The sequence below is a fragment of the Salmo salar genome, chromosome 08, assembly GCF_965601325.2.
Source record: "Salmo salar chromosome 08, fSalSal1, whole genome shotgun sequence".
In the NCBI taxonomy this organism is placed as follows: Eukaryota; Metazoa; Chordata; class Actinopteri; order Salmoniformes; family Salmonidae; genus Salmo; species Salmo salar.
In genome coordinates, this window is record NC_138298.1 from 5,777,794 (window position 1) to 5,792,500 (window position 14,707).

Here is a 14,707-nt window from a genome sequence, read left to right on the forward strand (position 1 = left end):
GGGAAACAACTTAAATCTTTGATAGAACATGAAATGGAGGATAAGCAAAAAGGGAATGATAAGTGCAAGTGGTGGGAAAATGTTAAAGAAAAAATAAAAGTTTTTAGTATTAGATATGCAAGGAAGCAGAGGAGTAGGATGACAAGAGCAGAAAATTATTTAAGAACAAAATTGAATGAAGAAATGAAGAAATGTGATAGTGATCCTGATTATACTATTGAAAAGTTTTTAGATTTAAAAGAAAAATTGAGCAAATGTGAAATAGATAAGTGTAAGGGTGCAATTATAAGAAGTAGGGCAAAATATGTTTTAGAAGGGGAGAAATGTACGTCGTTTTTTCTTGGTTTAGAGAAAACTAAACAGATGAAATCATATATTAGTGAGATTGAAAATGTAAAGGGTGAAGTAGTAAATGATTATGTGGAGATATTAGAAACGGTACAGAATTTTTATAAGGATTTATTTAAGAAAGGGGAGGTGGATGAGGGGTGTGTAAAAGAGATTTTAAGTAGTGTTGATGTGCAAATTGGTGTTGAGGATAAGCAAATGTGTGATAGGAAGATAACAATGGATGAAGTGAAAGATGCAATTAAGGGTTTACAAATAAATAAAAGTCCTGGAGTAGATGGACTAATTGCAGAGTTTTATAAAATGTATGAAAGTATTTTAGCACCTATTTTATTAGAAGTATATCAATATATGGAAGACAATAATACTGTTTCAGATTCCATGGTGACAGGGCTGATATCGATTTTATATAAAAATAAGGGGAGTAAATTGAAATTAGAAAATTATAGGCCAATTAGTTTATTAAACTCAGATTATAAGATTTTAGCTAAGATACTGGCAAATAGGATGAAGATGGTTTTAAATGATATTATAGCACCTACACAAAATTATACTGTGCCTGGAAGAGATATAGCAGATACCATAACTACACTTAGAGATGTGATAAATAAAATGAATAGCGATAAGATAGGGGGAATTGTTTTAAGTATAGATTTTAATAAAGCTTTTGACAGGGTGGAACATGATTTTATGTTTAGGGTACTGGAAAAGTATGGGTTTGGAAATGGAATTATAAGATGGATAAAATTATTATATAGAAAGGCTAAAAGTAGGGTTAAATGTAATGGGATTTTAACAGATTCTTTTATTCTTGAGAGATCAGTGAGACAGGGGTGCCCTTTATCAGCTTTATTGTTTGTTTTATCGGTAGAACCCTTAGCGGCATACCTTAAAAAAGATCATTTTATAAATTGTGTAGAGACTCCGCAAGGAGGTTTTAGTTTAATTCATCAATATGCAGACGATACCACAATTACAGTCAGAGATGAGGGAAGTGTTAAAAGGGTGATGGAGTGTTTTAAAGTATATGAGAAAGCCTCAGGAGCTAAAGTGAATATGGAGAAGTCAGTAATAATGTATGTTGGGAAGAATAATGAGGGGACTTTTCCTTTTAAGGTGGTAAATGATTATTTTAAGGTGTTAGGTGTGTTTTTAGGGGTGAAGGAACAAGAAGCTAGGGATCTGACATGGAGTGGGGTTATAAACAAAGTTAGGAAGGTAGTAAATATGTGGAGGGGGAGGGCTTTGAAATTAAAAGGGAAAGTAATTGTTGTAAATTCCTTGCTGATGTCAATTTTTATTCATGTCATGAACGTTTTAGATGTACCAGAATGGGTTTTATCTGAAATGAATATGATTTTAGTTGATTTTTTATGGGATGGGAAAGGAGCGAAAATTTCTTTTAAAACATTGATTGCAGGTTATGAGGAGGGGGGTTTGAATTTGGTGGATTTAAATGTAAGGAAAAAAGCAATTAGAGTTAAAATGGTACGGAAATATTTATATGGTGAACTAGATTATGGATGGAAAAGATTTTTTAAGGAGTATTTGCAGGAGGTTGGGAGGATGGGGGACAATGGTTTATTGATGTGCATGAAAAAAGAAATGTTAAGTAATATACCATTGTTTTATAGAGAAGTGTTTGAAGCTTGGGGGGAGTTTTTACCAAATATTTATTATGAGTGTACCATTTTAGACAATATTTTAAATCAGCCAATTTTCTTAAATCCCAAGATACAATATAATAATAAGATGTTGTTTTGTAAATATTTTATGAGGGCTGGGATGAGACAGATTGGGGATATTTTATACGAGGTCATTCCAGGGTTCCTTACTGTACAAGCGATTTATGATAATGTTTGTGAAGTGGAAGATGAAATAAGCAAAACTACAGTAGATAATATGTATAAGAGAATTTTAGGGTGTATTCCTGAAGAATGGGTGCTTTTAATAAATACAGAGGTGGTTGAGAGAGCTAAGGGTTTACCGGTTTTATATTATGAAAGTAATGGGGAGAAACATGTTTTATCAGGTTTGAAAGTTAAAAAGATTTATGAAAAATGTATTTTAAGAGAGATAAAAGCTCCTGCTTCAGAAAAAGTGTGGTCTAGGGTATTTGTAAATATAGATGTAAAATCAATATGGAAGAATGTCAATGTCAAATATAATTCTATAGAATGTGAAGATAATGATTTTAAATTGAAACATAATAGGATTTTTACGAACGTGGTTTTACATCAAATAAATAGAGACATTAAAAGAGAATGTGATATTTGTGGTACGGAGGTGGAAAATTTTATGCACTTTTTTATTGAATGTAGTAGATTACAAGGGTTTCATGAGTTTATAAAGGGGCTTTTAGAACAACATTGGGGAGAAGATATTGTAAATGGGATTGAGTGGAGGAGGTTGTTTCTATTTGGTATAAATGGAAAAAGCAAAGTTTTTAATATTAATTTGATGAATTTTGTTCTTAGCCATGCTAGATACGCTGTAAGACAAAGAAGGAATTTAGGACATTATGAAGGGAAAATTGTGAGTGTGGAGGTTTTATTTAAAAGTATTTTAGAGAAAGATATTGAACTAATATATAAATATGGAGGATGTAATTTTGAAAAACTGTTTGTGTGGGGGAGCACTTTTATCGAAATTGATCGAAATGGAAAAATTGCTTTTAATTATTAATTGGTTTTATTTTCTTTTCTTTTTTGATTTTGTAAAAGGATGAATTGTTCATCCTTTTTTATTATTATTGTTTGAATATTGTAAATATTATGTGTTTTTTCATAATAAAAGATAAAAAAAAAAAAAAAAAAAGGTACACCCGATCTCGTCTGATCTCGGAAGCTAAGCAGCGTCGGGCCTGGTTAGTACTTGGATGGGAGACCGCCTGGGAATACCAGGTGCTGTAAGCATTTTGTCCACGAGGGTGTGCCCCTGCACTATTTCATCAGCAACACTGCCTTGTAGTAAGCATTTAACCTGTTGGGTCTAGGGGGCAGCATTTGCACGTCTGGATAAAAAAAATGTACCCGATTTAATCTGGTTACTAATCCTACCCAGTAACTAGAATATGCATATACTTATTATATATGGATAGAAAACACTCTAAAGTTTCCAAAACTGTTTGAATGGTGTCTGTGAGTATAACAGAACTCATTTGGCAGGCAAAACCCTGAGACATTTTCTGACAGGAAGTGGATACCTGATGTGTTGTATTGACTTTAAACCTATCCCATTGAAAAACACAGGGGTTTAGGAATATTTTGGCACTTCCTATTGCTTCCACTAGATGTCACCAGCCTTTACAAAGTGTTTTGAGTCTTCTGGAGGGAGATCTGACCGAACAAGAGCCATGGAATGTTGATGTCCCATTAGACACCTGGCGCGCTAGTTCATGTTGGGTACCCTCGTTCCAATACGTTATAAAAGAGTATGCATTCGTCCACCTTGAATATTATTCATGTTCTGGTTAAAAAAGGCCCTAATGATTTATGCTATACAACTTTTGACATGTTTGAACGAACGGAAATATATTTTTTCCCCTCGTTCATGACGAGAAGTCCGGCTGGCTTACATCATGTGCTAACGAGACGGAGATTTTTGGACATAAATGATGAGCTTTTTTGAACAAAACTACATTCGTTATGGACCTGTGATACCTGGAAGTGACATCTGATGAAGAGAATCAAAGGTAATGGATTATTTACATAGTATTTTCGATTTTAGATCTCCCCAACATGACGTCTAGTCTGTATCGCAACGCGTATTTTTCTGGGCGCAGTGCTCAGATTATTGCAAAGTGTGATTTCCCAGTAAGGTTATTTTGAAATCTGGCAAGTTGATTGAGTTCAAGAGATGTAAATCTATAATTCTTTAAATGACAATATAATATTTTACCAATGTTTTCTAATTTTAATTATTTAATTTGTGACGCTGACTTGACTGCCGGTTATTGGAGGGAAACGATTTCCTCAACATCAATGCCATAGTAAAACGCTGTTTTTGGATGTAAATATGAACTTGATAGAACTAAAAATGCATGCATTGTCTAACATAATGTCCTAGGAGTGTCATCTGATGGAGATTGTAAAAGGTTAGTGCATCGTTTTAGCTGGTTTTATGGTTTTGGTGACCCTGTCTTTGACTTGACAAAACATTACACACAACTCTTGTAAATGTACTGTCCTAACATACTCTAAATTTATGCTTTCGCCGTAAAACCTTTTTGAAATCGTAAAACGTGGTTAGATTAAGGAGATGTTTATCTTTCAAATGGTGTAACATAGTTGTATTTTTGAAAAATTTGAATTTTGACATTTATTTGGATTCAAATTTGCCGCTCTTGAAATGCACCTGCTGTTGATGGAGTGCACCACGGGTGGCACGCTAGCGTCCCACCTAGCCCCAAGAGGTTAATGATGAATTGACTAAATGCAGCTTCCTGCCTTTTTAATAGGATCAAATTTCCTTGTGTTTTCAATTAGCATCTGCCTTGTATTTATAAGACAAACAAGAATATTGTTGCTGAATGCAGCTTGTGTGTGCTTTGTGCTCCTTTGCCCTGTTCAAATGATGAAAGGAAATAAAGTTTGTATTTTATCCAACTACCTGTGCTAAAAAGTGATGGGAACAGTGTTTGTAATTTCTTCTACTTTTTCAGTGACACAAAGTTCAAGCTGCTTATCTAATTGGTGAAAATGCAATGTCTGTTTATCACACTCACTTTGACTATATATGTTGTAGCAAGAGATTGTTTCTCGTTTACGGCCATACCAGCCTGGGTACGCCAGATCTCGTCTGATCTCAGAAGCTAAGCAGGGTCGGGCCTGGTTAGTACTTGGATGGGAGACCGCCTGGGAATACCAGGTGCTGTAAGTATTTTGTCCACGAGGGTGTGCTCTTGCACTATTTCATCAGCAACACTGCCTTGTATTAAGCATTTAATGATGAATTGACTAAATGTCTGTTTTATCAGACTCATTTTGACTATATATGTTGTAGCAAGAGATTGTTTCTCGCTTACGGCCATACCAGCCTGGGTACGCCCGATCTCGTCTGATCTCGGAAGCTAAGCAGGGTCGGGCCTGGTTAGTACTTGGATGGGAGAACGCCTGGGAATACCAGGTGCTGTAAGCATTTTGTCCACGAGGGTGTGCCCCTGCACTATTTCATCAGCAACACTGCCTTGTAGTAAGCATTTAATGATGAATTGACTAAATGCAGCTTCCTGCCTTTTTAATAGGATCAAATTTCCTTGTGTTTTCAATTAGCATCTGCCTTGTATTTATAAGACAAACAAGAATATTGTTGCTGAATGCAGCTTGTGTGTGCTTTGTGCTCCTTTGCCCTGTTCAAATGATGAAAGGAAATAAAGTTTGTATTTTATCCAACTACCTGTGCTAAAAAGTGATGGGAACAGTGTTTGTAATTTCTTCTACTTTTTCAGTGACACAAAGTTCAAGCTGCTTATCTAATTGGTGAAAATGCAATGTCTGTTTATCACACTCACTTTGACTATATATGTTGTAGCAAGAGATTGTTTCTCGCTTACGGCCATACCAGCCTGGGGGCGCTAATCCTTGATTGGAGAAGTGACGACAGGTGCGAGTAATTGAGCTGTGAGTGTTTGCTTGAGAGTGTTTGCTCGAGAGCTATTTTCGTTTCTTTTTTGGTTTTTGCAATATAATTTATTGTTTTTTATTTGGATAGTTTTTAGTTTTGTTTAGTTTTCCCCCCCTGCAGTTTTGCTGCCTGGGGGAGGTTTTTTCGCTTTCATTTTTGATTTACAATGACGGACAACATGGCAACGACAAACGGAACGGACAAAGACAACGAAAATGCGCAACGGAAGGAAAACGAAAATAAAGAAGGAATGAAATATGGCAAAGAATACACGGTGGCAATTGAGTTGGTGGGAGAAGAAAAGATGACGACGATGGAATTACTGCGAGCAATTAAGGAGATGTGTGGAGAGGTGGTGGGATGCCGAATGAAAGGCGAGAAGAAGTATGAAATTACGATGAAAAACGGAAAAGGTAAAGAACGGCTAATGGACGGTTTAAGGATAAAGGACACCAGGATTATGGCGAGAGATGTGAATGTAAATGAATTGGTGGTGTCTTTTATGAATCTCCCGGTATACATCGAAGACAAAGTTATACTGGACAAGCTGAGTAGCTGGGGAGTAACGGCCGTCTCGGAGATAAGGAGGAGAGTTTGGCCTGGAACGGAGGTGGTTGACGGAACACGGTTTTGTAAAGTTAAATTTACGGAAAAAGTAAAATCATTGCCATATTCCACAAAAATTGAGACGCTGGAAGGAGCTGAATACTTCAGGGTGATCCATGACAAGCAGGTCAGAGTTTGTCGGTTGTGCATACAACCTGGGCACATAGTTAAAGATTGCCCTGAATTCAAGTGCTTCAAGTGCGGCAATCAAGGCCATTATGCGAGAGAGTGTGTCGGAGAGAAGGAAAGGAATGTTTGTGGTAGATGCAGAAAGAGATTGGCGGAATGCAACTGTGGAGAAGTTATGACTGAAGAGGGGAGTCAAGTACTATTCGAGGAAGCAGTTGTATTGTCGGAAGAAGGAGAGGAAGATGGAGGAGATGATGTGGTGGAAGGTGGAGAGACGGAGGAAGGAAGAAGGGAGAAGAAGGAAGATCAGAAGATTAACGAAATTGGGAGCAGCATGGATTCGGAAATAAGAAGATGGAGTTTTCAGGCGGCGGGGGGGAGTGGACTGGGGGGAAGCTCGGGGGACTCACAGGTTTTAGGGGAAAGCACAGCACAAACAAGTAACTCGGGGGGTGAAGAAATGGAGAGGGTTTTAAGTTTAATGACAATAACAGAGACGGGTATGAACACGGGGAGCACAACGACGACAATATATGAGACGGAGATGAACACGGGGAGCACAACGAACATTCCAGAAACGGCGATGAACACGGGGAGCACAACGACGACTACACATGAGACGGAGATGAACATTCCAGAAACGGCGGAGAACACGGGGAGCACAACGAACATTCCAGAATCGGCGATGAACACGGGGAGCACAACGGACGAGGGTGTAAAGAAGAAAAGTTGGCTGGATGAAATGGACTTGGAGGAGATATCGGACTCGGATGATGGGGAAAAGTTTGAAAGAATGAGAGGAGGATACAGGAAGAGGAAAGCAGCGGAGGGGGGGGAGAGAAAGGGTGGAAGAGGAAAGAAACTGGATAAAAGGTAGAGGATAATGAAATTATATTTTATAATTTTATTATTTATTAGTATGGTAACAATAATGTCGATAAATGCGAATGGGTTGAGAACAATAGGAAAATTTAATAGAATAGTACACATAAAGAATTCTGATATTTTATGTATTCAAGAGACGCACTGGGATAATATGTGTGTTTTAGAAATTCAGAAAATATGGAGGGATTTTATTTATGTAAACAATGGTAGGGGGAATTCATGTGGGGTTGCAATTTTAATAAGGAAGGATGTAGTAGAAAATGTGAAGAAGATATATAATGATAATAATGGGAGGATTTTAATTTTAGATTTTGAATATATGAGTAGGGTTTTTAGGATTATAAATATTTATGCGCCGAATAATGAAACAGAGAGAAGGAATTTATTTTTAGAATTAGCGAAATGGTGCAAGGGAAACTGTATTTTAGTTGGGGATTTTAATGTAAAAATGGATAGACTAGATATGACAAGGGGAGCTATTTTTAGAAGTGATGTATCTAGGGGGGTTTTAAGGAAAATGATGGTTGAAAACAATTTAATTGATATATGGAGGGAGGAGAATCCGAATAAGAGAGAATTTTCTAGAAGGCAGGTGGTTTTAGGGGAATTGAAACAGACACGGATAGATTTGGTTTTAGTAAATGAAGGGTTAAGGAATTTTATGAAGGATATTAAATATATTTTTACAACTTTTAGTGATCATGCTGGGTTAACATTTTCGGTGGGGTTAGATAAGGAAAGGAAAGGGGGGGGAATATGGTGCATGAATACAGGGTATCTAGGTGATGAGGAATACGGGAAACAACTTAAATCTTTGATAGAAGATGAAATGGAGGATAAGCAAAAAGGGAATGATAAGTGCAAGTGGTGGGAAAATGTTAAGGAAAAAATAAAAGTTTTTAGTATTAGATATGCAAGGAAGAAGAGGAGTAGGATGATAAGAGCAGAAAATTATTTAAGAACAAAATTGAATGAAGAAATGAAGAAATGTGATAGTGATCCTGATTATACTATTGAAAGGTTTTTAGATTTAAAAGCAAAATTGAGCAAATGTGAAATAGAGAAGTGTAAGGGTGCAATTATTAGAAGTAGGGCAAAATATGTTTTAGAAGGGGAGAAATGTACCTCGTTTTTTCTTGGTTTAGAAAAAACTAAACAGACGAAATCATATATTAGTGAGATTGAAAATGTAAAGGGTGAAGTGGTAAATGATTATGTTGAAATATTAGAAACTGTACAGAATTTTTATAAGGATTTATTTAAGAAAGGGGAGGTGGATGAGGGGTGTGTAAAAGAGATTTTAAGTAGTGTGGATGTGCAAATTGGTGTTGAAGATAAGCAAATGTGTGATAGGAAGATAACAATGGATGAAGTGAAAGATGCAATTAAGGGTTTACAAATAAATAAAAGTCCTGGAGTAGATGGACTAATTGCAGAGTTTTATAAAATGTATGAAAGTATTTTAGCACCTATTTTATTAGAAGTATATCAATATATGGAAGACAATGATACTGTTTCAGATTCCATGGTGACAGGGCTGATATCGATTTTATATAAAAATAAGGGGAGCAAACTGAAACTAGAAAATTATAGGCCAATTAGTTTATTAAACTCAGATTATAAGATTTTAGCTAAGATACTGGCAAATAGGATGAAGATGGTTTTAAATGATATTATAGCACCTACACAAAATTATAGTGTGCCTGGAAGAGATATAGCAGATACCATAACTACACTTAGAGATGTGATAAATAAAATGAATAGTGACAAGATGGGGGGGATTGTTTTAAGTATAGATTTTAATAAAGCTTTTGACAGGGTGGAACATGATTTTATGTTTAGGGTACTGGAAAAGTATGGGTTTGGAAATGGTATAATAAGATGGATAAAATTATTATATAGAAAGGCTAAAAGTAGGGTTAAATGTAATGGGGTTTTAACAGATTCTTTTATTCTTGAGAGGTCAGTGAGACAGGGGTGCCCTTTATCAGCTTTATTGTTTGTTTTATCGGTAGAACCCTTAGCGGCATACCTTAAAAAAGATCATTTTATAAATTGTGTAGAGACTCCGCAAGGAGGTTTTAGTTTAATTCATCAATATGCAGACGATACCACAATTACAGTCAGAGATGAGGGAAGTGTTAAAAGGGTGATGGAGTGTTTTAAAGTATATGAGAAAGCCTCAGGAGCTAAAGTGAATATGGAGAAGTCAGTAATAATGTATGTTGGGAAGAATAATGAGGGGACTTTTCCTTTTAAGGTGGTAAATGATTATTTTAAGGTGTTAGGTGTGTTTTTAGGGGTGAAGGAACAAGAAGCTAGGGATCTGACATGGACTGGGGTTATAAATAAAGTTAGGAAGGTAGTAAATATGTGGAGGGGGAGGGCTTTGAAATTAAAAGGGAAAGTAATTGTTGTAAATTCCTTGCTGATGTCAATTTTTATTCATGTCATGAACGTTTTAGATGTACCAGAATGGGTTTTATCTGAAATGAATACGATTTTAGTTGATTTTTTATGGGATGGGAAAGGAGCGAAAATTTCTTTTAAAACATTGATTGCAGGATATGAGGAGGGGGGTTTGAAGTTGGTGGATTTAAATGTAAGGAAAAAAGCAATTAGAGTTAAAATGGTACGGAAATATTTATATGGTGAACTAGATTATGGATGGAAAAGATTTTTTAAGGAGTATTTGCAGGAGGTTGGGAGGATGGGGGACAATGGTTTATTGATGTGCATGAAAAAAGAAATGTTAGCTAATATACCATTGTTTTATAGAGAAGTGTTTGAGGCTTGGGGGGAGTTTTTACCAAATATTTATTATGAGTGTACCATTTTAGACAATATTTTAAATCAGCCAATTTTCTTAAATCCCAAGATACAATATAATAATAAGATGTTGTTTTGTAAATATTTTATGAGGGCTGGGATGAGACAGATTGGGGATATTTTATACGAGGTCATTCCAGGTTTTCTTCCTGTACAAGCGATTTATGATAATGTTTGTGAAGTGGAAGATGAAATGAGCAAAACTACAGTAGATAATATGTATAAGAGAATTTTAGGGTGTATTCCTGAAGAATGGGTGCTTTTAATAAATACAGAGGTGGTTGAGAGAGCTAAGGGTTTACCGGTTTTATATTATGAAAGTAATGGGGAGAAACATGTTTTATCAGGTTTGAAAGTTAAAAAGATTTATGAAAAATGTATTTTAAGAGAGATAAAAGCTCCTGCTTCAGAAAAAGTGTGGTCTAGGGTATTTGTAAATATAGATGTAAAATCAATATGGAAGAATGTCAATGTAAAATATAATTCTATAGAATGTGAAGATAATGATTTTAAATTGAAACATAATAGGATTTTTACGAACGTGGTTTTACATCAAATAAATAGAGACATTAAAAGAGAATGTGATATTTGTGGTACGGAGGCGGAACATTTTATGCACTTTTTTATTGAATGTAGTAGATTACAAGGGTTTCATGAGTTTATAAAGGGGCTTTTAGAACAACATTGGGGAGAAGATATTGTAAATGGGGTTGAGTGGAGGAGGTTGTTTCTATTTGGTATAAATGGAAAAAGCAAAGTTTTTAATATTAATTTGATGAATTTTGTTCTTAGCCATGCTAGATACGCTGTAAGACAAAGAAGGAATTTAGGACATTATGAAGGGAAAATTGTGAGTGTGGAGGTTTTATTTAAAAGTATTTTAGAGAAAGATATTGAACTAATATATAAATATGGAGGATGTAATTTTGAAAAACTGTTTGTGTGGGGGAGCACTTTTATCGAAATTGATCAAAATGGAAAACTTGCTTTTAATTATTAATTGGTTTTATTTTCTTTTCTTTTTTTGATTTTGTAAAAGGATGAATTGTTCATCCTTTTTTATTATTATTGTTTGAATATTGTAAATATTATGTGTTTTTTCATAATAAAAGATAAAAAAAAAAAAAAAAAAAGGTACGCCCGATCTCGTCTGATCTCGGAAGCTAAGCAGGGTCGGGCCTGGTTAGTACTTGGATGGGAGGCCGCCTGGGAAACCAGGTGCTTTAAGCATTTTGTCCACGAGGGTGTGCTCTTGCACTATTTCATCAGCAACACTGCCTTGTATTAAGCATTTAATGATGAATTGACTAAATGTCTGTTTTATCAGACTCACTTTGACTATATATGTTGTAGCAAGAGATTGTTTCTCGCTTACGGCCATACCAGCCTGGGTACCCCAGATCTCGGAAGCTAAGCAGGGTCGGTCCTGGTTAGTACTTGGATGGGAGACCGCCTGGGAATACCAGGTGCTGTAAGCATTTTGTCCACGAGGGTGTGCCCCTGCACTATTTCATCAGCAACACTGCCTTGTAGTAAGCATTTAATGATGAATTGACTAAATGCAGCTTCCTGCCTTTTTAATAGGATCAAATTTCCTTGTGTTTTCAATTAGCATCTGCCTTGTATTTATAAGACAAACAAGAATATTGTTGCTGAATGCAGCTTGTGTGTGCTTTGTGCTCCTTTGCCCTGTTCAAATGATGAAAGGAAATAAAGTTTGTATTTTATCCAACTACCTGTGCTAAAAAGTGATGGGAACAGTGTTTATAATTTCTTCTACTTTTTCAGTGACACAAAGTTCAAGCTGCTTATCTAATTGGTGAAAATGCAATGTCTGTTTATCAGACTCATTTTGACTATATATGTTGTAGCAAGAGATGGTTTCTCGCTTACGGCCATACCAGCCTGGGTACGCCCGATCTTGTCTGATCTCGGAAGCTAAGCAGGGTCGGGCCTGGTTAGTACTTGGATGGGAGACCGCCTGGGAATACCAGGTGCTGTAAGCATTTTGTCCACGAGGGTGTGCTCTTGCACTATTTCATCAGCAACACTGCCTTGTATTAAGCATTTAATGATGAATTGACTAAATCTCTGTTTTATCAGACTCACTTTGACTATATATGTTGTAGCAAGAGATTGTTTCTCGCTTACGGCCATACCAGCCTGGGTACACCCGATCTCGTCTGATCTCGGAAGCTAAGCAGCGTCGGGCCTGGTTAGTACTTGGATGGGAGACCGCCTGGGAATACCAGGTGCTGTAAGCATTTTGTCCACGAGGGTGTGCCCCTGCACTATTTCATCAGCAACACTGCCTTGTAGTAAGCATTTAACCTGTTGGGTCTAGGGGGCAGCATTTGCACGTCTGGATAAAAAAAATGTACCCGATTTAATCTGGTTACTAATCCTACCCAGTAACTAGAATATGCATATACTTATTATATATGGATAGAAAACACTCTAAAGTTTCCAAAACTGTTTGAATGGTGTCTGTGAGTATAACAGAACTCATTTGGCAGGCAAAACCCTGAGACATTTTCTGACAGGAAGTGGATACCTGATGTGTTGTATTGACTTTAAACCTATCCCATTGAAAAACACAGGGGTTTAGGAATATTTTGGCACTTCCTATTGCTTCCACTAGATGTCACCAGCCTTTACAAAGTGTTTTGAGTCTTCTGGAGGGAGATCTGACCGAACAAGAGCCATGGAATGTTGATGTCCCATTAGACACCTGGCGCGCTAGTTCATGTTGGGTACCCTCGTTCCAATACGTTATAAAAGAGTATGCATTCGTCCACCTTGAATATTATTCATGTTCTGGTTAAAAAAGGCCCTAATGATTTATGCTATACAACTTTTGACATGTTTGAACGAACGGAAATATATTTTTTCCCCTCGTTCATGACGAGAAGTCCGGCTGGCTTACATCATGTGCTAACGAGACGGAGATTTTTGGACATAAATGATGAGATTTTTTGAACAAAACTACATTCGTTATGGACCTGTGATACCTGGAAGTGACATCTGATGAAGAGAATCAAAGGTAATGGATTATTTACATAGTATTTTCGATTTTAGATCTCCCCAACATGACGTCTAGTCTGTATCGCAACGCGTATTTTTCTGGGCGCAGTGCTCAGATTATTGCAAAGTGTGATTTCCCAGTAAGGTTATTTTGAAATCTGGCAAGTTGATTGAGTTCAAGAGATGTAAATCTATAATTCTTTAAATGACAATATAATATTTTACCAATGTTTTCTAATTTTAATTATTTAATTTGTGACGCTGACTTGACTGCCGGTTATTGGAGGGAAACGATTTCCTCAACATCAATGCCATAGTAAAACGCTGTTTTTGGATGTAAATATGAACTTGATAGAACTAAAAATGCATGCATTGTCTAACATAATGTCCTAGGAGTGTCATCTGATGGAGATTGTAAAAGGTTAGTGCATCGTTTTAGCTGGTTTTATGGTTTTGGTGACCCTGTCTTTGACTTGACAAAACATTACACACAACTCTTGTAAATGTACTGTCCTAACATACTCTAAATTTATGCTTTCGCCGTAAAACCTTTTTGAAATCGTAAAACGTGGTTAGATTAAGGAGATGTTTATCTTTCAAATGGTGTAACATAGTTGTATTTTTGAAAAATTTGAATTTTGACATTTATTTGGATTCAAATTTGCCGCTCTTGAAATGCACCTGCTGTTGATGGAGTGCACCACGGGTGGCACGCTAGCGTCCCACCTAGCCCCAAGAGGTTAATGATGAATTGACTAAATGCAGCTTCCTGCCTTTTTAATAGGATCAAATTTCCTTGTGTTTTCAATTAGCATCTGCCTTGTATTTATAAGACAAACAAGAATATTGTTGCTGAATGCAGCTTGTGTGTGCTTTGTGCTCCTTTGCCCTGTTCAAATGATGAAAGGAAATAAAGTTTGTATTTTATCCAACTACCTGTGCTAAAAAGTGATGGGAACAGTGTTTGTAATTTCTTCTACTTTTTCAGTGACACAAAGTTCAAGCTGCTTATCTAATTGGTGAAAATGCAATGTCTGTTTATCACACTCACTTTGACTATATATGTTGTAGCAAGAGATTGTTTCTCGTTTACGGCCATACCAGCCTGGGTACGCCAGATCTCGTCTGATCTCAGAAGCTAAGCAGGGTCGGGCCTGGTTAGTACTTGGATGGGAGACCGCCTGGGAATACCAGGTGCTGTAAGTATTTTGTCCACGAGGGTGTGCTCTTGCACTATTTCATCAGCAACACTGCCTTGTAT

At 36.4% G+C, this 14,707-nt stretch overlaps 5 non-coding genes and 1 pseudogene across 5 annotated transcripts; all 6 read left to right on the forward strand.

Annotated features, from left to right (window-relative positions):
* Positions 1-5,110: 5,110 nt before the first annotated feature.
* LOC145850882 (5S ribosomal RNA) lies at positions 5,111-5,229 on the forward strand. Its single transcript, XR_014372731.1, has one exon. It is a non-coding gene; the product is annotated as a 5S ribosomal RNA (ribosomal RNA).
* Positions 5,230-5,368: 139 nt separating this feature from the next.
* On the forward strand, positions 5,369-5,487 carry LOC145886476 (5S ribosomal RNA). Its single transcript, XR_014398061.1, has one exon. It is a non-coding gene; the product is annotated as a 5S ribosomal RNA (ribosomal RNA).
* Positions 5,488-11,791: 6,304 nt separating this feature from the next.
* Positions 11,792-11,900, forward strand: LOC145853564 (uncharacterized; annotated as a pseudogene).
* A 409-nt stretch (positions 11,901-12,309) lies between these two features.
* Positions 12,310-12,428, forward strand: LOC145885049 (5S ribosomal RNA). Its single transcript, XR_014396629.1, has one exon. It is a non-coding gene; the product is annotated as a 5S ribosomal RNA (ribosomal RNA).
* Positions 12,429-12,567: 139 nt separating this feature from the next.
* Positions 12,568-12,686, forward strand: LOC145883993 (5S ribosomal RNA). The gene has a single exon (XR_014395571.1). It is a non-coding gene; the product is annotated as a 5S ribosomal RNA (ribosomal RNA).
* Positions 12,687-14,533: 1,847 nt separating this feature from the next.
* Positions 14,534-14,652, forward strand: LOC145850883 (5S ribosomal RNA). The gene has a single exon (XR_014372732.1). It is a non-coding gene; the product is annotated as a 5S ribosomal RNA (ribosomal RNA).
* The last annotated feature ends 55 nt before the right edge of the window (positions 14,653-14,707 follow it).